General features: G+C 39.7%; 1 pseudogene; it reads left to right on the forward strand.

The window, feature by feature from the left end:
• Window positions 1-20,756, forward strand: part of LOC146654884 (uncharacterized) — a 43,034-nt pseudogene that overhangs the window by 11,805 nt on the left and 10,473 nt on the right.

The raw sequence follows: 20,756 nt of genomic DNA on the forward strand, positions 1-20,756 counted from the left end.
AATCTGATTTAAAAACATGAGGACTGACCTGTAAGCTTTACATTTACAGTTTATCACATACCACTGAGCAGTTCTTACCTGTAATTCTAAGCCCTCTTCTTCCTTTTCTGGTTTAAAACATCAAATTAGACTAAACAACTAGTCTAAAACCAAGAGACACTTAAATATTAAGTTAAACCTCTGGGGTTGCCGGACGCGCCGGCGCGTCAAAATCACATGACCAATTTAAGACGACACAGCTACAAGATGCAGCGATTCAGAGGCTGTATCCCAATTCAGGGTCTGCAGCCTTAAAGGCCGCATTTTAAGGCCGATTACGTCACCATGCCAGTCTCCTATTGCCAGAGGCTGAAGTGTGTGTGCAGTCACCAGGTGATAATCTGATATCGTCTACTTCCCCACTGATGTTAAGTAATATGAAAAAAATAATGAATCCCACCTTAGGCCGAATGTGTGACTCTCTTCGTAGTGGAAGAGAGAATGAATCTTCCCATCCGAATTCACGGCAATCAGTCTGTCAATCAAATCCTGTGGAGTAAAATGAGAGGCTTTGAACAAGAATGCACCGGATAGGGTGCAAAACGAAAACTGTGTGGAAATTTACAATGGGTAAGGTGGAGAACGTATATCAGTCTCAGTGTGAGAGGGTTTATTTGAATGCGTTTGAAGTAAAACAAATGGGTGGGTGGTGTTTGGAGGCCAAATAAAAAGTGCAAACATGCCCTCAGATGGATGACAAAAAAAAACTGCAGTGTGTGGAAAAGAAGAAGAAGAAAAACACTTACAGGTATGGAGGTTGGCATCTCCCTCAGGGTGTATTCGCTTTTGTTGGCCAAAGACTGTCGGCCCAGCAGTTGCCACACCGACTGGGAAGAGGAGAGGAGGTTGACCAAGTACAGGAAGGACTGAAGAGGAAAGTAAATACAGCAGCTGTTAGAGAGAAAAAATGTATTTGCTTTTAAAGACCATTGTGAATGCATTTGTGCACGTCATGGATTGATCAAATCCTAACACATAATAATAATATAACACTATTCAACTACAAACACTACCGATAATATGACAAATAATATCTGTAGTATTCAAAGCAAAACAAAATGTAAAAAGAATTTATGATTGCAAAGATAAAACATGGTTTACCACACTCTCAAAACTGAATAAGACATATATTCTGAGCAGAGTGGTTGAGCAGAAACCTATTGCAGCCTGAAGAATATTAAACTACAGGAAAGCTCCCTGCATTTTTCACTGGGTCTGGTAGAACAGGGAAAACATATCATCAAAAGCATCAAAGGAAAAAAAGAGAGACACTTGCACAAACGAGCTACAACTTAGATTATATTAAACAGCTTCAAAGAAACGTAAAGAAAAAAACAAGATACGATGGATTTTTTTTTCTAAAATAGAAATATCTATACTTTCATGTGTCTTCTGATGTTTCTGTGCATGTGTGAACTTATCTTCATATGTACTACCAAACCTCCTACTGTACTTAGCACAGATTAAAGCAAAGACTCGAGTTAATTCACCAAAGTGCTGGTGTGTGTATATTTAGTTTTCCTTTGACCTCAGCATATATGTATAACCCACTGATAAGGCAGACTTTAAAGTCGCCTGTGGCAGGACACAGTTTACACATCACTGGCTGTCCGTATTCACTTGGCTAGTCTCTCTGAGAGAGATGACTTGGCTGCTGTCAGAGGCCAAGCATCAGACACACACAGACAGGCTCACGCTGGAGCTTGTTGAAGCTTTCCTGAGAGAAATTCTGCCAAAAACATAACTAAAAATGCAGTCTTATGAAAGTAAGGCTTATTTGCCCAGACACCCATAAACCAATCAGCAAAAAGCCTTTCTTGTTAACAAAATCACTATTGCCAGTTTCTTAAATATGAATATTCACAAGTGAATTTTCTACATGGCTGCTGGTATCACAGCAACACATGGACCACTATTCTGAGTCCTGGGTTAATAATAATTGGAATCAATTTAATTTTAATCAATTTAAACACCTTTGTAACCAGTGAGCTAAAAACATGATGGAAAAGCAAAACTTCTAAGAGATCTGTGTCTGTACTATTATGTAGATATCTAAAAATTGGGGCATTGTGGGCTCCAGGAAGTTTCTCCTTCTCCCTCTCTCTCTCACACACACACGCACGCACATACATACAATACCTTAATGCAACTCCTATCTGTGGGGTCAATGGGAGTTGGTTTGGGACGGACCACTCTGATGTCGTCACTGCTGCACTCAAGAACAGACCATAGCTCTAGTACCAGGGCCCGAATAAAGCCTGAGACAGAACACGGAGAAATTTGTTGTACCAAACATTTATTTGAAATAGCAGCAACTAAAATTATTAACAGTGCTTTAATAAATAAACGACTGACTTTGTTATTGTGTGCAATCTTTTAAAGAAATCTGTCTTTGCATTGCTGGCACCGTTTTGATTGGAGGATTTGAATCTCAGGAAGGAAGGAATTTATAATGCCACTCCCTTTGATCCCATTTAATCTCTTCCCTGTTGCACTTTGGCCTGTCAGTAACTACATTTGAATTTTGCAGCTCAAGCTTGCACATAAAGGCTGGATAAAAACGTTAATGCAATCAAAATGTACGCAGCCCTCGCTGGAAAACTGGGGATACAGTACAGTACATAAATGATGAAGCAAAGACAAAACATTAGTGTCATGGAAGAAGAAATAGTCAGTGCATCACGGGAAGCTCCCAGCAATAAAACCTGCATTTGTATTGACACATAAACCTTAATTTGTGAGCAATTTTCAGTGTATTTCAGTTAAATTAACGAGACAAATATAACAAAAGGGATTTTATACTTAGAAGAAGAATATGAAATTGAAATATTAAACTAAGAAAACTATAAATACTGCAGTTCTAGAGTTACAGATATACAATTAAGCTTTGCATATCAGTGCTGTATAACCCAGGGAATGTACTTTTTTTATATAATTGAATAGTAATGGAAATCATGAACTGTTTTTCAGAGGTCATAGATCAAATGAGCAGTAGAGTTTTTCTCACAGAATGGTTCTTTCACATAGAAAGCAGTGTGTGCTGCAGGTTTAGCAAATGGCCCATCATTTGTAAGCTCTGTCTGGACTATATCACTTTTTGAGGTCATCCTTCTTTCTGTCAGTCTGCCTTTTTATCGATGGCACAAACATATGTCACATCATGGAACACATGAGTGCTCCACAGCCAGCGCTGCTCAACACAGCAGGGAACTGTTCTTGCGTGGGTAAAGTCATAGGAGAGAATAGGTTTCAGAACGCAGCGGTGCTGTTATAAGCGAAGGGCTGATAAGTAATCAGACTTCTTTTCCCATAACCAGTTGAGTCGCCCCTTCTAGCCAATAGAAAGAATGCAGGATTAAAATATTTGTTCACTAGCTTCATTTTTTGACCTCTTTTGACAAGAGTACGGTATTTCCTGGAGCCTTTTGCATATGGATAAACCTAGTATCAGTATACAACTGATATGTGAATCCATTTATCAAAAAAGAACGCCTCTTCTTACTCTTTCTTACCCAAACAAAAACGGTTTGACAAATACATTTCTCCCTAAGCTGCCTTAAGTCTCCTTTATACCGACAACACAAAAACAACAACAACAACTTATAATATAAGCCTTAAGCATCACAGCTGACAAGTGTTTGTTGTGTCCAAATAACTGCAATAGTACCTGAACTGTGCAGAGCCACAACTCCCGGAGCAGTTGCTGCCACCTGTGTCACCATCACCCCGTAGCCAAACTTCTCGCAGCTGCTCACCTACAGAAAACACACAGAAATCTCATACCCCTAGAAATATTTCAGCCTTTCACTATCACAGTTTTTGGTTATCAGGTAAAAAATGAATGAGAGTTTGGAAAAAGGATGGAAAAGGTTTAGGTCAAATGTAGTACTAATGTATCATAAAGGGAGATGTGTAAGTAAATCTGGGATTCTGGAAAGGCACAACATAATGTAGTTAAACATGCTGTGGAGAATTTAAATTGTAAATTGATATTGGAGTGTGCAGGCCCTTCATTAATTACAACACAATGCCACAACTAAAAATAGACAAAATATAATTACATTCCATAATTAAAGTGTAATGCCAAACTAGAGAAGCAATTACAATGGTGCGTAAACAATGGCAGTAAATTAAGCCCACGGGGGATCAGCTAAGGTTTGCAGCAAGCCTGAGTGTTTGTGTGTTTACAATTTGAATCTTAGACTCAGACCCTGTGACAAGGTCTGTGAAAACCACGTTTTTATGCCTGAAATACTACAGTACTACACTCCCACCAGATGAGCTCATGCAGCCTGTCACGAACCGGGACATACAACCATGACAAAACAGGAGATGCACACACAATTTATTGTGTTATTAATTTAGATCAACTGTGCTAATATAGTATACCAAAATGAAAACAATAACTCAAATTTCAGATATTTGAGGTTGTGCTGAAAATAATGGTGCCAAATAAGGCAAGAAAAACATATTTTAAAGGTGAAATATAGAGGTAAAATCAAAAATAGTCAAGAACGGCCAATTATACCCTGGACCACAGAGGGTTAAATTTGAAAACGGTTTAAAAAAAAACATCCCCATTCTAAAATGTCATGTGACAATCTGATTCATGAAGAGTGATGATGTCACAAGGACATGTGATGATGTCACAAGGACATGTGATGATGTCACAAGGACATGTGATGATGTCACAAGCACATGCCTTTGAGCCTTTGAAGTTTTTCTATAAATAGGGGTCAGGAGCAGCAAGTTTTAGTCAGTTTGTTCGCAGCCTTCAAACGTTCGACCAGAGCTATATTTGAAAGTATTTGTAAACCTCTGTAACATCACGCTCCAAAGCCCTGTGACGTTTCTGTGTTCTGTGACGTTGTCCCAAAGAAAGACCTTTAAATGCGATAAATAGCCTAAACGTTTTCGTTTATGACTAGTTTACCGTGTTATGACTGTGAACAGGGGGGAAGTCGCGCAAGAGAAATGTCGACCAAAACAATTGCAAGTAAGCCAAAGTCAGTTCCTAAAAGTCAACCCGCAGGTGTTTCCACCACCATCAGACCCTCCACTTCTGTAAGACCTCCATTAAGAATAACTGATGCAAAGAAAACCACTCGGGTGGGAAAAACTCAGAATGGAAGACCGGCAGCTGTGAAACAGCCCCCGAAGAGGGATATGAAAAAGAATGTGGACAGTAAACTGGTCAGCTTAATTACAAATGAAATTGTATACAGTGGAGCGACTGTGTCATTTGATGACATCGCAGGGCAGGATCTGGCAAAGCAAGCACTTCAAGAAATTGTCATCCTTCCTGCCTTAAGACCTGATCTCTTTACTGGTCTGAGAGCTCCTGCACGTGGCTTGCTTTTATTTGGCCCACCAGGAAATGGGAAGACCATGCTCGCCAAAGCAGTTGCTGCAGAGTCTAATGCAACATTCTTCAACATCAGTGCTGCTAGTTTGACCTCCAAATATGTGGGAGAAGGCGAGAAGCTCGTACGAGCACTCTTTGCAGTTGCAAGAGAGAGACAGCCCTCAGTAATCTTCATCGATGAAGTGGACGGCTTGCTCTGTCAAAGGAGGGAGGGGGAGCACGACGCCTCTCGCCGTTTAAAAACTGAGTTCCTCATTGAGTTTGACGGGTTGCAGTCAGGAAAGGATGACAGAGTACTTGTAATGGGAGCAACGAACAGGCCCCAGGAGCTCGATGAAGCAATATTAAGGCGCTTTGCAAAAAGAGTATATGTGACCTTACCCGATGAGAAGACAAGATTTACGCTGCTGAAAAATCTTTTGGGAACGCACGGGAGTCCACTGAGCCAAGACGAACTGTCCTGTCTTGCAAAAGTGACTGAAGGATATTCAGGGAGCGATTTGACAGCATTAGCCAAAGATGCTGCACTTGGCCCAATAAGAGAGTTGGCACCAGAACAAGTCCGTGTTATAGCTGCTGCTGAGGTGCGCAACATTAAGATGAAAGACTTTGAGGATTCTCTGAAGCAAATCAAACCAACTGTTAGTCCAGCAACTCTTAACATGTACACCAAATAGAACAAAGATTTTGGTGGTCCTTCTTCAATAAATCCAAATCCAGTCAGGCTGGATGAAACAGAGTGCAAAAATAAAGAGCTTCTTCAAGAGAAAGAGCAACAGGAAAAAGAAAAAAAACGTATTCTCCAGGACTTGGAGAGAAGAAATCTACAACTGAACAAATTAATACAATGAAGGACAGAACACCTGAACTGGAAGGAGAAGTATTGGAAAAACGACGTTCAAAGATGCAGCGTAGGATCAATGAAATGGCGAAAAAACACTCAGAGGTCATTAATGAGATGTTGTTGAACTCAGACAACTTGAAGTGTGAAAACGCTGAAATGCTTGCACAAAAGCAGCAACAAGAGAAAATAAATGAAGACCTGCAGCGTAAGCTTCAAGAAATCACAAGAAGAAATGAGCAGTTAGAAAAGATGCACAAGGAAAAACAACAGCAAAATACAGACAAGTGCAATCTATTAAAAGAAATGGAGCAAAGATGCCAGAAACTTGAGAAGGAAGTTGAAGAAACAACCGATCAGTTGAGAACCCTCATCCTAGAGAAAAAAGTGGTCGTGGAAAAGCTCATGGAAAAGAAGAAAAAACGTTTCCGCTTCTTCTGGAGGAGGGACACTCCTGCTTTTTCTACTCTTTCTATTTTTTCTACTGCTGACGTCACCTCGTCTCCCTCCACCTCTGTTCCATCTTAATTTTCACCTCTCCTCTCCCCTTCTCTCCTAACACTTCTTCCCTCTCTCCTTCATCTTTTTTCACCCCAACCAGTCCCGGCAGTTGACTGCCCCTCGTGAGCCTGGTTCTGCCGGAAGTTTCTGCCCGTTTAAAGGCAGTTTTTCTTCCCCACTGTCGCCTAGTGCTTGCTCAGAGGGGATTGTTGGGGTTTTCTCTTTTCTTTTTTTTCCCCTTCTTATTACCATTTTCCTTTATTTACCGATTTGTTTTGTTTACTTTTCTTTTACGTTGTTTCTTTATTTACTTGTTTAACTTTTTTTCAACTTATGTAATAAACTAATAAACCAATTGAATTTATCCTCTGCGTATTTTACATCTAATCTTTAAAGAATATTTCCAAAACATTTTCAAACATCACGATCTGTCTTTTGTTTGCTTGTTAAAACCCCGTAAATGGTGAAGTAAAAACCCTGTGATATGGTTTAAAACATCAAAATAGACTAAACAACTAGTCTAAAACTAAGAGACACAGGATAAAGTTGGTGTGAAGGTTTCAGTCTGTGAATGAATCTAAGCACCATCACCTTAACTTTAAATTCATCTCTGTTACCCTCTTTGTGACTGAACTCTGACCGTGAGCACCACAGCCACTGCGCACCAGTCACACGCACTTTAAATCCATCACAGTAAACCAGTTAGTTTACCTCAGTTTGTTTTGCAGCACATTTCACAACATGCAAAAGCATAATGTGCCATGTACAGACTCAAAATCTGATTTAAAAACATGAGGACTGACCTGTAAGCTTTACATTTACAGTTTATCACATACCACTGAGCAGTTCTTACCTGTAATTCTAAGCCCTCTTCTTCCTTTTCTGGTTTAAAACATCAAATTAGACTAAACAACTAGTCTAAAACCAAGAGACACTTAAATATTAAGTTAAACCTCTGGGGTTGCCGGACGCGCCGGCGCGTCAAAATCACATGACCAATTTAAGACGACACAGCTACAAGATGCAGCGATTCAGAGGCTGTATCCCAATTCAGGGTCTGCAGCCTTAAAGGCCGCATTTTAAGGCCGATTACGTCACCATGCCAGTCTCCTATTGCCAGAGGCTGAAGTGTGTGTGCAGTCACCAGGTGATAATCTGATATCGTCTACTTCCCCACTGATGTTAAGTAATATGAAAAAAATAATGAATCCCACCTTAGGCCGAATGTGTGACTCTCTTCGTAGTGGAAGAGAGAATGAATCTTCCCATCCGAATTCACGGCAATCAGTCTGTCAATCAAATCCTGTGGAGTAAAATGAGAGGCTTTGAACAAGAATGCACCGGATAGGGTGCAAAACGAAAACTGTGTGGAAATTTACAATGGGTAAGGTGGAGAACGTATATCAGTCTCAGTGTGAGAGGGTTTATTTGAATGCGTTTGAAGTAAAACAAATGGGTGGGTGGTGTTTGGAGGCCAAATAAAAAGTGCAAACATGCCCTCAGATGGATGACAAAAAAAAACTGCAGTGTGTGGAAAAGAAGAAGAAGAAAAACACTTACAGGTATGGAGGTTGGCATCTCCCTCAGGGTGTATTCGCTTTTGTTGGCCAAAGACTGTCGGCCCAGCAGTTGCCACACCGACTGGGAAGAGGAGAGGAGGTTGACCAAGTACAGGAAGGACTGAAGAGGAAAGTAAATACAGCAGCTGTTAGAGAGAAAAAATGTATTTGCTTTTAAAGACCATTGTGAATGCATTTGTGCACGTCATGGATTGATCAAATCCTAACACATAATAATAATATAACACTATTCAACTACAAACACTACCGATAATATGACAAATAATATCTGTAGTATTCAAAGCAAAACAAAATGTAAAAAGAATTTATGATTGCAAAGGTAAAACATGGTTTACCACACTCTCAAAACTGAATAAGACATATATTCTGAGCAGAGTGGTTGAGCAGAAACCTATTGCAGCCTGAAGAATATTAAACTACAGGAAAGCTCCCTGCATTTTTCACTGGGTCTGGTAGAACAGGGAAAACATATCATCAAAAGCATCAAAGGAAAAAAAGAGAGACACTTGCACAAACGAGCTACAACTTAGATTATATTAAACAGCTTCAAAGAAACGTAAAGAAAAAAACAAGATACGATGGATTTTTTTTTCTAAAATAGAAATATCTATACTTTCATGTGTCTTCTGATGTTTCTGTGCATGTGTGAACTTATCTTCATATGTACTACCAAACCTCCTACTGTACTTAGCACAGATTAAAGCAAAGACTCGAGTTAATTCACCAAAGTGCTGGTGTGTGTATATTTAGTTTTCCTTTGACCTCAGCATATATGTATAACCCACTGATAAGGCAGACTTTAAAGTCGCCTGTGGCAGGACACAGTTTACACATCACTGGCTGTCCGTATTCACTTGGCTAGTCTCTCTGAGAGAGATGACTTGGCTGCTGTCAGAGGCCAAGCATCAGACACACACAGACAGGCTCACGCTGGAGCTTGTTGAAGCTTTCCTGAGAGAAATTCTGCCAAAAACATAACTAAAAATGCAGTCTTATGAAAGTAAGGCTTATTTGCCCAGACACCCATAAACCAATCAGCAAAAAGCCTTTCTTGTTAACAAAATCACTATTGCCAGTTTCTTAAATATGAATATTCACAAGTGAATTTTCTACATGGCTGCTGGTATCACAGCAACACATGGACCACTATTCTGAGTCCTGGGTTAATAATAATTGGAATCAATTTAATTTTAATCAATTTAAACACCTTTGTAACCAGTGAGCTAAAAACATGATGGAAAAGCAAAACTTCTAAGAGATCTGTGTCTGTACTATTATGTAGATATCTAAAAATTGGGGCATTGTGGGCTCCAGGAAGTTTCTCCTTCTCCCTCTCTCTCTCACACACACACGCACGCACATACATACAATACCTTAATGCAACTCCTATCTGTGGGGTCAATGGGAGTTGGTTTGGGACGGACCACTCTGATGTCGTCACTGCTGCACTCAAGAACAGACCATAGCTCTAGTACCAGGGCCCGAATAAAGCCTGAGACAGAACACGGAGAAATTTGTTGTACCAAACATTTATTTGAAATAGCAGCAACTAAAATTATTAACAGTGCTTTAATAAATAAACGACTGACTTTGTTATTGTGTCCAATCTTTTAAAGAAATCTGTCTTTGCATTGCTGGCACCGTTTTGATTGGAGGATTTGAATCTCAGGAAGGAAGGAATTTATAATGCCACTCCCTTTGATCCCATTTAATCTCTTCCCTGTTGCACTTTGGCCTGTCAGTAACTACATTTGAATTTTGCAGCTCAAGCTTGCACATAAAGGCTGGATAAAAACGTTAATGCAATCAAAATGTACGCAGCCCTCGCTGGAAAACTGGGGATACAGTACAGTACATAAATGATGAAGCAAAGACAAAACATTAGTGTCATGGAAGAAGAAATAGTCAGTGCATCACGGGAAGCTCCCAGCAATAAAACCTGCATTTGTATTGACACATAAACCTTAATTTGTGAGCAATTTTCAGTGTATTTCAGTTAAATTAATGAGACAAATATAACAAAAGGGATTTTATACTTAGAAGAAGAATATGAAATTGAAATATTAAACTAAGAAAACTATAAATACTGCAGTTCTAGAGTTACAGATATACAATTAAGCTTTGCATATCAGTGCTGTATAACCCAGGGAATGTACTTTTTTTTTTTTTATAATTGAATAGTAATGGAAATCATGAACTGTTTTTCAGAGGTCATAGATCAAATGAGCAGTAGAGTTTTTCTCACAGAATGGTTCTTTCACATAGAAAGCAGTGTGTGCTGCAGGTTTAGCAAATGGCCCATCATTTGTATCTCCAGTGTCTGTTGAAGTGTACAGTATCTGTGTGTGTGCATGACCGTCGGTGCTCTCTGCTCACTCGGGTTCAGAGGTACAGGGAGGAGGCTCAGCAGGAGTAGAGGCAGCTGCTTCATCACAAACATGCCAGGTGCAGGCGGTAAAGGCCCTTTCTGTTTCCTCTCAACCCTCCTGCCAAAGCCATAGAACTCTGCCGAGGTGAACCAGACAACACAATATAGACATTTTTCCCTGTTCCTACATGGAAACACAAGATCAAACGGGCATTTTTTTTTGGCATAAATATGTATATCATATCGGACTCAGTTTGTTCCTGTTATTGTTTTTGCACTGTACTTGTCATCCATTCCAGTGAAACGATGCAGAAGGTTGTAGGTTGTGCAATAGTGCCATCTAGAGGTGAAGTAACATCACACTGCCCGTGCTCTTGTCTCGTCACGGTGTTTGCGTGTTTCTCCCTCTCTGCACACTCATGGGAATGTGCTGTCAGGCAGGACTCAGCGTTATATTCACAATATGTGGAAAATATATTGATATTGAATGTTCAAATATGAGGATATGTATAATGTATAGGTTGACTTTGCTCTACCTACACTTCTGGCAGAGCAGCAGTTGCAATGCGAACACATAATTAAACGGTGTATTTATAGGAACAGATTTCTTGCCTATGGCAGACAAAGTGATTTTAAACGTGTAAAAGGTTTCATTCACAGATGATTTATTACTATCACACCCTGGAGACTTTATAAAGAGCACTGCTGCAAAAGCAGCCTAAACAAACTTGTACAGTAGGTCACGCTGGTTTAGTTTTTCATCAAAATGCTTTTTTTCTTTTACTATTATTTTTGAAAACGTTACAGCACTGGTGGACATTTCCTACCAAATAAGAACTAGACACTACTGTTATGTAGTGGTTAATTGGAAAACTGTTTTATCACGAATTTCTTATTTAGAAATAATTAAAATTTTATTTGATGTTTTTTTTTTTTTTGGATGGATACTGTTATTGCAGTGATGCTGTAATTAAACTGTCTTCACCCCAGTAGAATAATTGCATGACTCCATCACTGAAGTGGAGGGTTTGCTTTGGAGGGGAAACGCACAGTGTCTCTTTAGTAGCATGGTGGTTGGATCCCACATTTGTTTCTTATGTAACATTGTAAATAGCTGCTAAGACAGCATATCTATTGGACAAGCACATATTATACATACTTTGCACGTGCAGTATTTAATAGAAAGCAGTGTGTGCTGCAGGTTTAGCAAATGGCCCATCATTTGTAAGCTCTGTCTGGACTATATCACTTTTTGAGGTCATCCTTCTTTCTGTCAGTCTGCCTTTTTATCGATGGCACAAACATATGTCACATCATGGAACACATGAGTGCTCCACAGCCAGCGCTGCTCAACACAGCAGGGAACTGTTCTTGCGTGGGTAAAGTCATAGGAGAGAATAGGTTTCAGAACGCAGCGGTGCTGTTATAAGCGAAGGGCTGATAAGTAATCAGACTTCTTTTCCCATAACCAGTTGAGTCGCCCCTTCTAGCCAATAGAAAGAATGCAGGATTAAAATATTTGTTCACTAGCTTCATTTTTTGACCTCTTTTGACAAGAGTACGGTATTTCCTGGAGCCTTTTGCATATGGATAAACCTAGTATCAGTATACAACTGATATGTGAATCCATTTATCAAAAAAGAACGCCTCTTCTTACTCTTTCTTACCCAAACAAAAACGGTTTGACAAATACATTTCTCCCTAAGCTGCCTTAAGTCTCCTTTATACCGACAACACAAAAACAACAACAACAACTTATAATATAAGCCTTAAGCATCACAGCTGACAAGTGTTTGTTGTGTCCAAATAACTGCAATAGTACCTGAACTGTGCAGAGCCACAACTCCCGGAGCAGTTGCTGCCACCTGTGTCACCATCACCCCGTAGCCAAACTTCTCGCAGCTGCTCACCTACAGAAAACACACAGAAATCTCATACCCCTAGAAATATTTCAGCCTTTCACTATCACAGTTTTTGGTTATCAGGTAAAAAATGAATGAGAGTTTGGAAAAAGGATGGAAAAGGTTTAGGTCAAATGTAGTACTAATGTATCATAAAGGGAGATGTGTAAGTAAATCTGGGATTCTGGAAAGGCACAACATAATGTAGTTAAACATGCTGTGGAGAATTTAAATTGTAAATTGATATTGGAGTGTGCAGGCCCTTCATTAATTACAACACAATGCCACAACTAAAAATAGACAAAATATAATTACATTCCATAATTAAAGTGTAATGCCAAACTAGAGAAGCAATTACAATGGTGCGTAAACAATGGCAGTAAATTAAGCCCACGGGGGATCAGCTAAGGTTTGCAGCAAGCCTGAGTGTTTGTGTGTTTACAATTTGAATCTTAGACTCAGACCCTGTGACAAGGTCTGTGAAAACCACGTTTTTATGCCTGAAATACTACAGTACTACACTCCCACCAGATGAGCTCATGCAGCCTGTCACGAACCGGGACATACAACCATGACAAAACAGGAGATGCACACACAATTTATTGTGTTATTAATTTAGATCAACTGTGCTAATATAGTATACCAAAATGAAAACAATAACTCAAATTTCAGATATTTGAGGTTGTGCTGAAAATAATGGTGCCAAATAAGGCAAGAAAAACATATTTTAAAGGTGAAATATAGAGGTAAAATCAAAAATAGTCAAGAACGGCCAATTATACCCTGGACCACAGAGGGTTAAATTTGAAAACGGTTTAAAAAAAAACATCCCCATTCTAAAATGTCATGTGACAATCTGATTCATGAAGAGTGATGATGTCACAAGGACATGTGATGATGTCACAAGGACATGTGATGATGTCACAAGCACATGCCTTTGAGCCTTTGAAGTTTTTCTATAAATAGGGGTCAGGAGCAGCAAGTTTTAGTCAGTTTGTTCGCAGCCTTCAAACGTTCGACCAGAGCTATATTTGAAAGTATTTGTAAACCTCTGTAACATCACGCTCCAAAGCCCTGTGACGTTTCTGTGTTCTGTGACGTTGTCCCAAAGAAAGACCTTTAAATGCGATAAATAGCCTAAACGTTTTCGTTTATGACTAGTTTACCGTGTTATGACTGTGAACAGGGGGGAAGTCGCGCAAGAGAAATGTCGACCAAAACAATTGCAAGTAAGCCAAAGTCAGTTCCTAAAAGTCAACCCGCAGGTGTTTCCACCACCATCAGACCCTCCACTTCTGTAAGACCTCCATTAAGAATAACTGATGCAAAGAAAACCACTCGGGTGGGAAAAACTCAGAATGGAAGACCGGCAGCTGTGAAACAGCCCCCGAAGAGGGATATGAAAAAGAATGTGGACAGTAAACTGGTCAGCTTAATTACAAATGAAATTGTATACAGTGGAGCGACTGTGTCATTTGATGACATCGCAGGGCAGGATCTGGCAAAGCAAGCACTTCAAGAAATTGTCATCCTTCCTGCCTTAAGACCTGATCTCTTTACTGGTCTGAGAGCTCCTGCACGTGGCTTGCTTTTATTTGGCCCACCAGGAAATGGGAAGACCATGCTCGCCAAAGCAGTTGCTGCAGAGTCTAATGCAACATTCTTCAACATCAGTGCTGCTAGTTTGACCTCCAAATATGTGGGAGAAGGCGAGAAGCTCGTACGAGCACTCTTTGCAGTTGCAAGAGAGAGACAGCCCTCAGTAATCTTCATCGATGAAGTGGACGGCTTGCTCTGTCAAAGGAGGGAGGGGGAGCACGACGCCTCTCGCCGTTTAAAAACTGAGTTCCTCATTGAGTTTGACGGGTTGCAGTCAGGAAAGGATGACAGAGTACTTGTAATGGGAGCAACGAACAGGCCCCAGGAGCTCGATGAAGCAATATTAAGGCGCTTTGCAAAAAGAGTATATGTGACCTTACCCGATGAGAAGACAAGATTTACGCTGCTGAAAAATCTTTTGGGAACGCACGGGAGTCCACTGAGCCAAGACGAACTGTCCTGTCTTGCAAAAGTGACTGAAGGATATTCAGGGAGCGATTTGACAGCATTAGCCAAAGATGCTGCACTTGGCCCAATAAGAGAGTTGGCACCAGAACAAGTCCGTGTTATAGCTGCTGCTGAGGTGCGCAACATTAAGATAAAAGACTTTGAGGATTCTCTGAAGCAAATCAAACCAACTGTTAGTCCAGCAACTCTTAACATGTACACCAAATAGAACAAAGATTTTGGTGGTCCTTCTTCAATAAATCCAAATCCAGTCAGGCTGGATGAAACAGAGTGCAAAAATAAAGAGCTTCTTCAAGAGAAAGAGCAACAGGAAAAAGAAAAAAAACGTATTCTCCAGGACTTGGAGAGAAGAAATCTACAACTGAACAAATTAATACAATGAAGGACAGAACACCTGAACTGGAAGGAGAAGTATTGGAAAAACGACGTTCAAAGATGCAGCGTAGGATCAATGAAATGGCGAAAAAACACTCAGAGGTCATTAATGAGATGTTGTTGAACTCAGACAACTTGAAGTGTGAAAACGCTGAAATGCTTGCACAAAAGCAGCAACAAGAGAAAATAAATGAAGACCTGCAGCGTAAGCTTCAAGAAATCACAAGAAGAAATGAGCAGTTAGAAAAGATGCACAAGGAAAAACAACAGCAAAATACAGACAAGTGCAATCTATTAAAAGAAATGGAGCAAAGATGCCAGAAACTTGAGAAGGAAGTTGAAGAAACAACCGATCAGTTGAGAACCCTCATCCTAGAGAAAAAAGTGGTCGTGGAAAAGCTCATGGAAAAGAAGAAAAAACGTTTCCGCTTCTTCTGGAGGAGGGACACTCCTGCTTTTTCTACTCTTTCTATTTTTTCTACTGCTGACGTCACCTCGTCTCCCTCCACCTCTGTTCCATCTTAATTTTCACCTCTCCTCTCCCCTTCTCTCCTAACACTTCTTCCCTCTCTCCTTCATCTTTTTTCACCCCAACCAGTCCCGGCAGTTGACTGCCCCTCGTGAGCCTGGTTCTGCCGGAAGTTTCTGCCCGTTTAAAGGCAGTTTTTCTTCCCCACTGTCGCCTAGTGCTTGCTCAGAGGGGATTGTTGGGGTTTTCTCTTTTCTTTTTTTTCCCCTTCTTATTACCATTTTCCTTTATTTACCGATTTGTTTTGTTTACTTTTCTTTTACGTTGTTTCTTTATTTACTTGTTTAACTTTTTTTCAACTTATGTAATAAACTAATAAACCAATTGAATTTATCCTCTGCGTATTTTACATCTAATCTTTAAAGAATATTTCCAAAACATTTTCAAACATCACGATCTGTCTTTTGTTTGCTTGTTAAAACCCCGTAAATGGTGAAGTAAAAACCCTGTGATATGGTTTAAAACATCAAAATAGACTAAACAACTAGTCTAAAACTAAGAGACACAGGATAAAGTTGGTGTGAAGGTTTCAGTCTGTGAATGAATCTAAGCACCATCACCTTAACTTTAAATTCATCTCTGTTACCCTCTTTGTGACTGAACTCTGACCGTGAGCACCACAGCCACTGCGCACCAGTCACACGCACTTTAAATCCATCACAGTAAACCAGTTAGTTTACCTCAGTTTGTTTTGCAGCACATTTCACAACATGCAAAAGCATAATGTGCCATGTACAGACTCAAAATCTGATTTAAAAACATGAGGACTGACCTGTAAGCTTTACATTTACAGTTTATCACATACCACTGAGCAGTTCTTACCTGTAATTCTAAGCCCTCTTCTTCCTTTTCTGGTTTAAAACATCAAATTAGACTAAACAACTAGTCTAAAACCAAGAGACACTTAAATATTAAGTTAAACCTCTGGGGTTGCCGGACGCGCCGGCGCGTCAAAATCACATGACCAATTTAAGACGACACAGCTACAAGATGCAGCGATTCAGAGGCTGTATCCCAATTCAGGGTCTGCAGCCTTAAAGGCCGCATTTTAAGGCCGATTACGTCACCATGCCAGTCTCCTATTGCCAGAGGCTGAAGTGTGTGTGCAGTCACCAGGTGATAATCTGATATCGTCTACTTCCCCACTGATGTTAAGTAATATGAAAAAAATAATGAATCCCACCTTAGGCCGAATGTGTGACTCTCTTCGTAGTGGAAGAGAGAATGAATCTTCCCATCCGAATTCACGGCAATCAGTCTGTCAATCAAATCCTGTGGAGTAAAATGAGAGGCTTTGAACAAGAATGCACCGGATAGGGTGCAAAACGAAAACTGTGTGGAAATTTACAATGGGTAAGGTGGAGAACGTATATCAGTCTCAGTGTGAGAGGGTTTATTTGAATGCGTTTGAAGTAAAACAAATGGGTGGGTGGTGTTTGGAGGCCAAATAAAAAGTGCAAACATGCCCTCAGATGGATGACAAAAAAAAACTGCAGTGTGTGGAAAAGAAGAAGAAGAAAAACACTTACAGGTATGGAGGTTGGCATCTCCCTCAGGGTGTATTCGCTTTTGTTGGCCAAAGACTGTCGGCCCAGCAGTTGCCACACCGACTGGGAAGAGGAGAGGAGGTTGACCAAGTACAGGAAGGACTGAAGAGGAAAGTAAATACAGCAGCTGTTAGAGAGAAAAAATGTATTTGCTTTTAAAGACCATTGTGAATGCATTTGTGCACGTCATGGATTGATCAAATCCTAACACATAATAATAATATAACACTATTCAACTACAAACACTACCGATAATATGACAAATAATATCTGTAGTATTCAAAGCAAAACAAAATGTAAAAAGAATTTATGATTGCAAAGATAAAACATGGTTTACCACACTCTCAAAACTGAATAAGACATATATTCTGAGCAGAGTGGTTGAGCAGAAACCTATTGCAGCCTGAAGAATATTAAACTACAGGAAAGCTCCCTGCATTTTTCACTGGGTCTGGTAGAACAGGGAAAACATATCATCAAAAGCATCAAAGGAAAAAAAGAGAGACACTTGCACAAACGAGCTACAACTTAGATTATATTAAACAGCTTCAAAGAAACGTAAAGAAAAAAACAAGATACGATGGATTTTTTTTTCTAAAATAGAAATATCTATACTTTCATGTGTCTTCTGATGTTTCTGTGCATGTGTGAACTTATCTTCATATGTACTACCAAACCTCCTACTGTACTTAGCACAGATTAAAGCAAAGACTCGAGTTAATTCACCAAAGTGCTGGTGTGTGTATATTTAGTTTTCCTTTGACCTCAGCATATATGTATAACCCACTGATAAGGCAGACTTTAAAGTCGCCTGTGGCAGGACACAGTTTACACATCACTGGCTGTCCGTATTCACTTGGCTAGTCTCTCTGAGAGAGATGACTTGGCTGCTGTCAGAGGCCAAGCATCAGACACACACAGACAGGCTCACGCTGGAGCTTGTTGAAGCTTTCCTGAGAGAAATTCTGCCAAAAACATAACTAAAAATGCAGTCTTATGAAAGTAAGGCTTATTTGCCCAGACACCCATAAACCAATCAGCAAAAAGCCTTTCTTGTTAACAAAATCACTATTGCCAGTTTCTTAAATATGAATATTCACAAGTGAATTTTCTACATGGCTGCTGGTATCACAGCAACACATGGACCACTATTCTGAGTCCTGGGTTAATAATAATTGGAATCAATTTAATTTTAATCAATTTAAACACCTTTGTAACCAGTGAGCTAAAAACATGATGGAAAAGCAAAACTTCTAAGAGATCTGTGTCTGTACTATTATGTAGATATCTAAAAATTGGGGCATTGTGGGCTCCAGGAAGTTTCTCCTTCTCCCTCTCTCTCTCACACACACACGCACGCACATACATACAATACCTTAATGCAACTCCTATCTGTGGGGTCAATGGGAGTTGGTTTGGGACGGACCACTCTGATGTCGTCACTGCTGCACTCAAGAACAGACCATAGCTCTAGTACCAGGGCCCGAATAAAGCCTGAGACAGAACACGGAGAAATTTGTTGTACCAAACATTTATTTGAAATAGCAGCAACTAAAATTATTAACAGTGCTTTAATAAATAAACGACTGACTTTGTTATTGTGTCCAATCTTTTAAAGAAATCTGTCTTTGCATTGCTGGCACCGTTTTGATTGGAGGATTTGAATCTCAGGAAGGAAGGAATTTATAATGCCACTCCCTTTGATCCCATTTAATCTCTTCCCTGTTGCACTTTGGCCTGTCAGTAACTACATTTGAATTTTGCAGCTCAAGCTTGCACATAAAGGCTGGATAAAAACGTTAATGCAATCAAAATGTACGCAGCCCTCGCTGGAAAACTGGGGATACAGTACAGTACATAAATGATGAAGCAAAGACAAAACATTAGTGTCATGGAAGAAGAAATAGTCAGTGCATCACGGGAAGCTCCCAGCAATAAAACCTGCATTTGTATTGACACATAAACCTTAATTTGTGAGCAATTTTCAGTGTATTTCAGTTAAATTAACGAGACAAATATAACAAAAGGGATTTTATACTTAGAAGAAGAATATGAAATTGAAATATTAAACTAAGAAAACTATAAATACTGCAGTTCTAGAGTTACAGATATACAATTAAGCTTTGCATATCAGTGCTGTATAACCCAGGGAATGTACTTTTTTTTTTTTTTATAATTGAATAGTAATGGAAATCATGAACTGTTTTTCAGAGGTCATAGATCAAATGAGCAGTAGAGTTTTTCTCACAGAATGGTTCTTTCACATAGAAAGCAGTGTGTGCTGCAGGTTTAGCAAATGGCCCATCATTTGTAAGCTCTGTCTGGACTATATCACTTTTTGAGGTCATCCTTCTTTCTGTCAGTCTGCCTTTTTATCGATGGCACAAACATATGTCACATCATGGAACACATGAGTGCTCCACAGCCAGCGCTGCTCAACACAGCAGGGAACTGTTCTTGCGTGGGTAAAGTCATAGGAGAGAATAGGTTTCAGAACGCAGCGGTGCTGTTATAAGCGAAGGGCTGATAAGTAATCAGACTTCTTTTCCCATAACCAGTTGAGTCGCCCCTTCTAGCCAATAGAAAGAATGCAGGATTAAAATATTTGTTCACTAGCTTCATTTTTTGACCTCTTTTGACAAGAGTACGGTATTTCCTGGAGCCTTTTGCATATGGATAAACCTAGTATCAGTATACAACTGATATGTGAATCCATTTATCAAAAAAGAACGCCTCTTCTTACTCTTTCTTACCCAAACAAAAACGGTTTGACAAATACATTTCTCCCTAAGCTGCCTTAAGTCTCCTTTATACCGACAACACAAAAACAACAACAACAACTTATAATATAAGCCTTAAGCATCACAGCTGACAAGTGTTTGTTGTGTCCAAATAACTGCAATAGTACCTGAACTGTGCAGAGCCACAACTCCCGGAGCAGTTGCTGCCACCTGTGTCACCATCACCCCGTAGCCAAACTTCTCGCAGCTGCTCACCTACAGAAAACACACAGAAATCTCATACCCCTAGAAATATTTCAGCCTTTCACTATCACAGTTTTTGGTTATCAGGTAAAAAATGAATGAGAGTTTGGAAAAAGGATGGAAAAGGTTTAGGTCAAATGTAGTACTAATGTATCATAAAGGGAGATGTGTAAGTAAATCTGGGATTCTGGAAAGGCACAACATAATGTAGTTAAACATGCTGTGGAGAATTTAAATTGTAAATTGATATTGGAGTGTGCAGGCCCTTCATTAATTACAACACAATGCCACAACTAAAAATAGACAAAATATAATTACATTCCATAATTAAAGTGTAATGCCAAACTAGAGAAGCAATTACAATGGTGCGTAAACAATGGCAGTAAATTAAGCCCACGGGGGATCAGCTAAGGTTTGCAGCAAGCCTGAGTGTTTGTGTGTTTACAATTTGAATCTTAGACTCAGACCCTGTGACAAGGTCTGTGAAAACCACGTTTTTATGCCTGAAATACTACAGTACTACACTCCCACCAGATGAGCTCATGCAGCCTGTCACGAACCGGGACATACAACCATGACAAAACAGGAGATGCACACACAATTTATTGTGTTATTAATTTAGATCAACTGTGCTAATATAGTATACCAAAATGAAAACA

This window comes from Rhamphochromis longiceps, linkage group LG14, assembly GCF_057381845.1.
Source record: "Rhamphochromis longiceps isolate RC_006_pf linkage group LG14, R_longiceps_female_GT1.1, whole genome shotgun sequence".
In the NCBI taxonomy this organism is placed as follows: Eukaryota; Metazoa; Chordata; class Actinopteri; order Cichliformes; family Cichlidae; genus Rhamphochromis; species Rhamphochromis longiceps.